Here is an 8,504-nt window from a genome sequence, read left to right on the forward strand (position 1 = left end):
TTTCTGGTTTTATACTCCTGTGGAAGTTTGATCCTGTTGTGTCTGACCCTTGCACAACACTATGTCAGATGTGGCCCATCAAATTGTAGCTCTTCAATAAAAGGGCACCTCCTGGGTGCAGTGCCTGAAGGCTGGGCTCTTCTTCCAAAGTTCATTCCAAGAAAATGTCCAAGGAATTGGTCTTTTAAAGTTTCTGTTCTGCTTTTGTTCTCAGTGGTTTTGGGGTTAAGCGCATGGTAACACTGGGTTCCACTGGACCAAGTGTTCTGATTTAAAGGAGCTCTTCATGGTGTCCAATGGCAGGGGAGATGGTCCATCAGCTCCCCATTGTTTCCTCAGTTTGCTTCATGTATGACAGGACTGATGGCATGTACCAGACTCTCTGGAAATGAATTTGAAGGGGTCAGGAGAGGATGGGGACTCACCACATAACTGATGTGGGATCGGAATGAATGGAAATGCAGAAGATGGAACACCCTCAAAGGTAAAGCCCCCCAAAAGTAAAGCACTAAATTGACATATCCACGAACATGGACTCTGCAGTGCCATGGGAGTAAGAGGGGACTCAGCAGGCACAGGGAAGGAAGAGTAGAGAGCTGCAGGAGCTGCCTGAGAACCCCCAGGGCCAGGACGCTGGTGCTGTCCTGGGGAGTGGGGCTGGTGGGAGCAGAGGAGGGGGCAAATTCAGTCAGGCTTGGGAATCAGATACAAGATGAATTCAGAAGAGCCAGAGAGTGCCTAGCCTCTGTTTCCTCATGCCCTTGTGGTCAGCAGCAGCCCTGGGGTTGATGGGGAGCCTGAACCCTGCTGTCTGCCCCCCAGCAGCTGCTGTGCCCTTCAGAGGGGCTGGGGCTGTGGGGTGAGTGCCCAGAGCTCTGCAGCAGCCTGCGCTGGGCAGTGCCATGGAGCCAGCCCAGGCTGGGCTGCTCTGCTGGGTTGGGCTGGGCTGGGCTGGGGAGAGGGCAGGGGAGGTGGGGAGAGGTGGGGAGGGGCTGGGCTGGAAAGAGCCTGGGAGAAAAAACCACCAGTGTAGAGCTAAGGGGTGTGAGTGTGCAGGGTAGGGGCAGCCAGCACTCCCAGTGCAGAGCCAGGTGTCATGGTGAAGGAAGCAAGGCACCAAAGGTGTAGAAGAGAGGGGCCTGGTCTGTGCCATGTTTCCAGGACACCCTCAGGAAACTGCCCCAGGAAATTTGTCCTAGACCAGTTGCACCCACCGGCCATTTCCATCTCTGGCCATACACCCCAGCCCTGAGGAGGATCCTTTGCTGCATGGTCACCCCCATCATCCTGTGGGGCTTAGCGATACCCAAATCCACTGCCATTATTAATCAAAAGGAAAGCCATTTCCTCCTGACACTCATTACACACCAAGTCCCATAGCTCTTGCCACAGCTGGTTTCTCAGCCAAGCCTCTTCTCAGACAGCTCCAGCTCAATCAGGTGCTTGTCTCAACCAATTTTGAAAATCTCCATTGACTGAGATCTCCCCAGCTGGCCTGGGTCCTGGCTCTGGTGTTTGGCTCTGAGGGATTTCTGGTAAACCTAGCTCTCTCAGCCTCTCCTTGTCCATAATGTGCTCCAGGCCCCAGCCATCAGGATCCTGTCAGGATCTTCCTTGTGCTGCTGAGCCCCAGGCTGGACACAGCAGTCCTGCTGTGCTGGTCCTGTAGTGGGTTAGCCTTGACCAGCAGCCAGACACCCACCCAGCTGCTCACTTGCATCCCCAGTTCAAAAGGAGAAAGGGAGAACATAAGGTGGACTAGCTCATGCATCAAGATAAAGACAGGGAGATCACTTACTCATTACTGTCATGGGCAAAGAAGAGTTGACCTGGGGAAGATCAATTGAATTTATTGCCAATTAGAAGATATTCAGATAGAGGAAAGCATAGAAAAAATATTCAGGACCATTTCCCCACCCCACTCCTTCTTCCCAGGCTCAAATTACTCCATTGCTCCCAATTCTTCTACCCACCCCAACCCCAAGAGGAGCTGGGGGGATGGTGAATGGGGCTTACGGTCAGCACAGAACATCTCTGCCACTCCTTCCTCCTCACACTTCTCCCCTGCTTCAGCGTGGGCCCTCTCCACAGGATCCCACTGCGTTTGCCATCAAGGCTATGTGTTGTTCATTTCTTTCTGTCTTACTTTTCTCCTTCACACTCACAGAATGACAGAGATGTTGAGATTGGAAGGGACCTCTGGAGTTCATCAAGTGCAACTCCCCAGCTGAGACACGGTCAGCTAGAGCAGGTTGCTCAGGACCTTGTCTAGGTGGGTCTGGAATACCTCCATGGATAGAGGCTCCTCAGCCTCTCTGGGCAACCTGTTCCAGTGTTTGACCATCCTCACACTGAAAAAGTGTTTTCTTGGGTTCAGATGGAATGTCATGTGTTTTTACCTGTGTCCACCACCGCTTGTCTTGACAGTGGGGACTACTGAGAAAAGTTTGGCTCCCTTGTCTTCATTCCTTCCCATCAGGTATTTATGCACATTTGTAATATCCCCCAAGCAATTTTTTCTCTTGGAAAATTAGTGAAAAAAACTATACTTTTTCTAATTTTTCTCCAGAGCGCTCCATACAGAAAAGACATGGACCTGTTGGAGTGGGTCTAGGGAGGGCCACAAAAATGATCAGAGGGATGGAACACCTCTGCTGTGAGGAGAGGCTGAGAGAGTTGGGGTTGTTCAGCCTGGAGAAGTGAAGGCTCTGGGAAGGCCTTCTTGCTGCCTTTCAGTAATTAAAGGGGGCTTAGAAGCAAGATGGGGACAGACTTTTGAGTAGGGCCTGCAGTGATAGGACAAGGGGCAATGGTTTCAAACTAAAGAAGGAAGAACTTTTTTATGATGAGGGCAGTGAAACACTGGCACAGGTTGCCCAGAGAGGTGGTAGATGCCCCATCCCTGCAACCATTCAAGGTCAGGTTGGACGGGGCTCTGAGCAACCTGATCTAATTGAAGATGGCCCTGCTCACTGCAGGGGGGGTTGGACTAGATGACCTTTAGAGGTCCCTTCCAACCCAAACCATTCTATGATTCCATGATTCTTTCTGTGATTCTATGATAAGTAAGTACGGTGCTGGGATATCTTAGGTGATTGAGGAGCATTATCTTTGAAAGCAGCTGGAAGTGTTGCTTGGGGATTCACAGCTTTGGCAAATCCCCAGAAAACCACAGCTTTGTGTTCGAAGCAAAAGGCAGGGAGCACAAAAAGACATTTGTAAAGCCTAGGTACACAGTGAGGTGGGGAAGCAGGGGGCGTGACCAAAGTCTGCAGGAGAACTGCTGCAGGCATGGGACAGCATGGGAGAGTCCGTGATGGGGATGACTGAGGGCCTTGGTGGGGCTGGGACTTGCCCAACACAACCAAGGTCTCTCTCCTCTCAGCTATCAATATTGTCACTGCCACCAAGAGCCACGAGGGGACAACATTTCCCTACAACCCCATGGCCGCCTTTAGTCCTCATCCCCCCACAGAGTCCAGGCAGTCCTAGGGTTGTCCTGCACTCATCATCGCACACCCCCACATCACACTGCTCCATCAAGAGCCCTGAGCAATGCAGGAGGAAAAGGATCTCCCTTCCCAGGTGCCAGGGATCAGAGCTTGCCCATCCTTCTTGATGAAACCCATCAAGGGCTGACGTGGCAGCAGAGCCACCTGCACATTGCCTTTGTCACCTGGAACCAGTGCTGACCTCTTGCCAGTTTAAGGCAGCCCCCAGGGAGGGGTACCTCCACCCGTGCTTCCCTTCAAGGTGTCATCTGTGATGGCCCTCAGGGGGCCCACTGACACCCTCAGAGTCCTGGAGATTTGAATCACATTTTAAAGGCTTCTTCAGCGGCTTGTTCAATCTCCTTTCAGTAGCTGCAGTTCAGGAACTTGGCAGCAGAGGGCTCATGGAAATGCAGATACCCTAACATGCCATGGCCCTCTGCAGTTTTCTTTAACGCCTCCCTTCTTGTGTGGTTCATTAGGGAGAGTTCAGGAGTACAGTGTAAATGAGAAGATGTCAAAAACAAATAACATTTTAAAAAGATTTATGCATTTTCATTATTTTTCTGCTTACAGAATAAACAATATAGACAATCTCCAAGTCATACAGATCCCGAGGGTCTCATGATGAAGTATGAACATGCGGGAAAAGCAAGACCCTTTCTGTCAGACACTCTTCATCCCACCCACCCCACCCCAACCTGCCATTTCTCGCACTGGTCACCTGAAACTCACATCACTCACGTTAAAATCGAAGCTTTTCCCACTCAGGCTGGAGCTGAATGTCTCAGCCTCTATTTCCTTCTGCTTTCCTTGGAGAAGTGGCTGCACAGAGACACAGCATTTCTCTTAGTTAACAAGAACAACAACAAAAAAAGGAAGAGTCGTTCACTGAAGAATAAAAAACATTCGTCAGCTGTCCATGAAGTCCAAGTTGCCTCCACTAAATCCCACTTGTACTTTTGACGGGAAAATCTTCAGTGAGACTAGTAGGAAAGGGCAGAGAGAAAGACAATGAAGGAGTTGGCTACAGAGACAGTCAGGAGACAGGAGCAGCAAGCTTTCAACTGCCTGAAGCTCCAAGCAGCACCTGGGTACTTGGGAGGGGTCTGAGGGAATGGAGAGTAATGGGAGGAGGAAAACCAGATGGACACTCAAAAAGGCACCTGTGCAGACAGTCTGCTGGAGAAGATGACTTGAGAAAGGGTCAGCTGAATCAGGACATGTGGGAATACCTAGAAGATTAGTGAGATTCAGTACACTCCATACTGGACAGAGCAGTGGTCAAGCAAGTGCTGGGAAGATCAAGGTTTCTTCTCCCGAGAGCAGTACACATCCTGGAGAGTTTCATGATGGCAGCACAGGAAATCATTCTCTCTCTCTGAAAAGTATTCAAACATTTCAGCTGATGAAAATGTTCCCGTACTACATAAATGTTGAGAAAGTTGCCTCATCTTTGCAGGCCAAGCTCAGTTCCTGACCAGAAGCCTCCAGTGCCACTTCAGGAGGTCCTGGTGTGCCTGATACACTCACCTGGGACTGGGAGTGACCACAAGGGGCTGTGGGAGGCCTGGACCCTCCAATGGAAACTGCAGATGGAGGGTAACACAAGGCATCTGTGCTCCTGCAACTCAACCCACCCTGGTTTCCAAAATTTTTCTTAAAAAAAAAAAAAAAAAAAAAAGACACATTTCTAAATGCCTCCATCTGAAGTGAGTCTCTGCACCCTCCTCCTCTCTGATTCCATTACCTATGGAGCTTCCTCATGAGTTCCCTCTTCACCCAAGCTGGTCTTGTCAGCTATGTACTCACTGCTGCTCTTTGTGGGTGATTCTCTCGTTAAAGACAAGCTGTACAGAGTTGTGCTGCCCTTCACTGCTGCCCACAGGATCCCCACTAAAAGCCCCCTGAACAGGCCAAAGTCTTCCCCTCTCAGGTCTGACACCTGCACTCTGCTCCTCTCCCTCCTCAGGCTGCTCAAGAGATGGGACCCCCCTATTTCATGGTCACTACAGTCAAGGATGACCCTGGTTTTCAGGTCCCTGACCACTCTTCATGGTTTGCAAGGACCTGATCCAGGTGAGCATCATCTCTGTTGGTCCAGCTGGTGGCTTTGCAAAGAAATTGCTCCAACACCCTCCAGAAACCTATTGGTCTGTTTTCACAGTGCTGTGTTCCCCCTCCAATGAATGTCCTGGTCATTAAAGTCCCCAGAAAGAGCCCCATGTCACTGATCTGGAGACCTCCTGGAGTTGCTTAAGTAAGAGCCTGTCCACCTCCTCCCCTTGATCACCAGTTCTTTATCTCCCACCACGATGTCGCCCTAACTGGCCTCTCCTCCGATCCTCACCCACAAGGGCTCACCCAACCTGTTGACTTTCCCAGCAAGGAGCTCCATACATCCAAGCAGCTCCTTCGCACAGAAAGTATTCTTCTTCTGATGCTCCCAGCCTGTACCTTGTGAAGAGCCTTTATCCATCCATTGCAGCACGCCAGCTGTGGGAGGTATCCCACTGTGCCTCAGAAGTCACAGCTTGTGACAGACCTCGGGGCTCCAGCTCCTCGTGGCTGTTCCCAGTCAGAGGAGAGTGTTGCACATCTGGGCTGCAGCCCCTGAGTTGTGGCTCCAGGCCAAGCTCAGCCTTGTCATGGTGAACAGGGACACCAAGCACCCAAGAGCCCATGTGCGCAAAAGCTTTGCTGCATGGCAGAGACATGCTGGAGTGGATGGCAGACGGCATTGTAAGAAAGACTTGAGGTGCCCCAAAAGAGAGCAATGCCTGCTGTCCCCAAGGTCCAAGAGAAACAGGGCTAGGTTGGGCAGCCCTGGCAGGAGAAGGCATGTCTGTCTGTGGTGTCTCTGCAGCCCTGGAGGGCCTTTGGTGGAGAGAGGCACTGATCTCCTGGAAGGACAAGGTGCTGCTGAAAGCGCCCTTGGGTGTGGACATCCTGTGATCTAGGCCCACTCTAAATTCACTGGGCTCTTTGAAGACTGTATCATCAAGAGCGTGAGTAAAGGATGGGGCAGAGGAGAACTATAAGAAGCTGAGAACAGAGGCCCACAAGTGGAGAGCCCAGTGCAATGTGCTTCTTATTTGTGCAGTGCCTTGCATCTGCTGGATAGAGATGGGACAGGGCTGGCCTCACTGCAGGGGTGGCAATCAGTCGCTTGCACACAAGCACCGAAGGAATCTGAGATGGCGCCTGGGGTGTCTGTCACACACCCGCTCGGAGGGGACATGGCTTTCCTGCAGGTCCTGTGCTGTCCCTGCCAGCCACACGCAGTTTTGGTGGAGAGCCTTGGCATCTCACAGAGCCCTACAGGCCTGTATTTGGCCATCCAATGAGCAGCTGCCCTGAATTAGGTTAGGCTCCGTGGGGCTGTGTGAGACAACTCTTGTTACAGGCAACGGACAGCTAGTCAATCCAGCTAAAGGAGGGGAGAAAGGGAAAGACTTCCCTCTCCCTCTGGCACAGAACTCCATTTGGTCAGCTGGACACCTCTCTAGGCAGCCCTGAACAGCGTGAGTAGGGACAGGGGGTGATGTCCTAAATGTGGGCATCTGCCGTCATTTCAGCTGGCATGGCAGCAGCTCCCATGGCAGGATGGTGCCCCCAGATGTTTCCCAGTCTCTCAGTACTGCTCCATTATCGTGGACAACATCTGGCACCTCAGATGTCACCAGGTGTTTGTGTGTGAACTCCTGGTCTCCATCTCCATCAGTGACCATGGGACCACAGAAAAGGACTGCAGGTGCCTATTTTTAGCAGACACCATGACTGAAGCAAGAGGAATCTCACCTCCTGTGGGTTTCTGGCAGGCATGGGAGGGAGCTGAGGTCCCTTCCAGCCCCAGGGCTACAAATCCAGAAGGAGATGCCTCCATTGCCTCAGCTGATTGCCTTCTCTCAGCATGGGTAAAGGAGATGCCTCCCTGCCAGTGCCCAGGTGTCCTGTCTCATGATGTGCCAAGGAAGGGGGATTCTCAGACCTAACTGTGACTCTGAGAGGAGAAAGGGCACTGCTGCAAAGAAACGTCTTTGCGGGGGTGAGATAGGCAGCATTGGTGATTCCTTCAGTCTCTTCCCAAGCAGGTTCCTGGAGAGCCCCAGGGACACCTGGAGGGAGCGCTGAGCAGGGTGGGGGGCAGAGAAAGTGACGTCTTGGGCAGGTCCCCTCCTCCAGGGCTGAGACAGGCTCCTGGGGTGGAGGGAGCTCATGGGAAGCAGGCAGCAGTGCAGAGAGACAGCTCGGCCAAGGAGCAACTCCTCTGCCAAGCACAGCAGGGCTCTGGGCAAAGGAGTGGGGCAGAGAGAGATCAAAGGCAGCCTGGAGTGGGAGGAGAGAGGAGAGCTGCAAGGGAAGAAATCTTTCCAGCCCTTGTCACGGTAAGTCTCTTGGGGGAGGGCAATGCAGCTTCCGTTCCTGGAAGGGTCTCCTAAAGCGTTCATAGCCTACGGGCTCTGTCAGGAGGCCTCCCAGCCCAGGGCCTCATGGTAGACATGGGTGAAGGGGTGAAGAAAGGGTGTGCATCCAGAGCTGCCCAGGGCATTTCAGAGGGGAATTTTCCAGAGGAAGACCACGGCAGGGGATCCCTTGAAGGTAAAGAGCTTTCCTGAGGCTGTGCTTTCAGTTTCCTGCTGTTTCTGGAAAAAGGGGAAAGGTGCTGCTACCTTTGGAGAGGGAGGCTGAGAGTCCTGAGCTGCTACACTGAGAGATCAGTAGGTCTGGTGGGAGGCAAGTCAACTGCTTCCATCCCCTCCTCTACCTCCAGAGAGCACCAGCATCACCTTTGCTGTCCTCATCAGGGTTTGTCTGACCTGCTCCTCACTGCCTGCAAACGGGGAATACCTCTAGAGAGTGCCTGGAACGGGGAGGTTTCTTCAGGTGACAGCTGAGCAGACAGGAGTTGGTGATGGGGTCTGTGATCCCTGACAGGGAAAACTTGGAGGGAGAAAACAGTTCCCACCAGGGATAGCTCCAGGCTGCAAACACATGGGCAGAGTGTTGTAG

Source organism: Platalea leucorodia, assembly GCF_965183815.1.
Source record: "Platalea leucorodia genome assembly, chromosome: 31".
NCBI classification, from domain to species: domain Eukaryota; kingdom Metazoa; phylum Chordata; class Aves; order Pelecaniformes; family Threskiornithidae; genus Platalea; species Platalea leucorodia.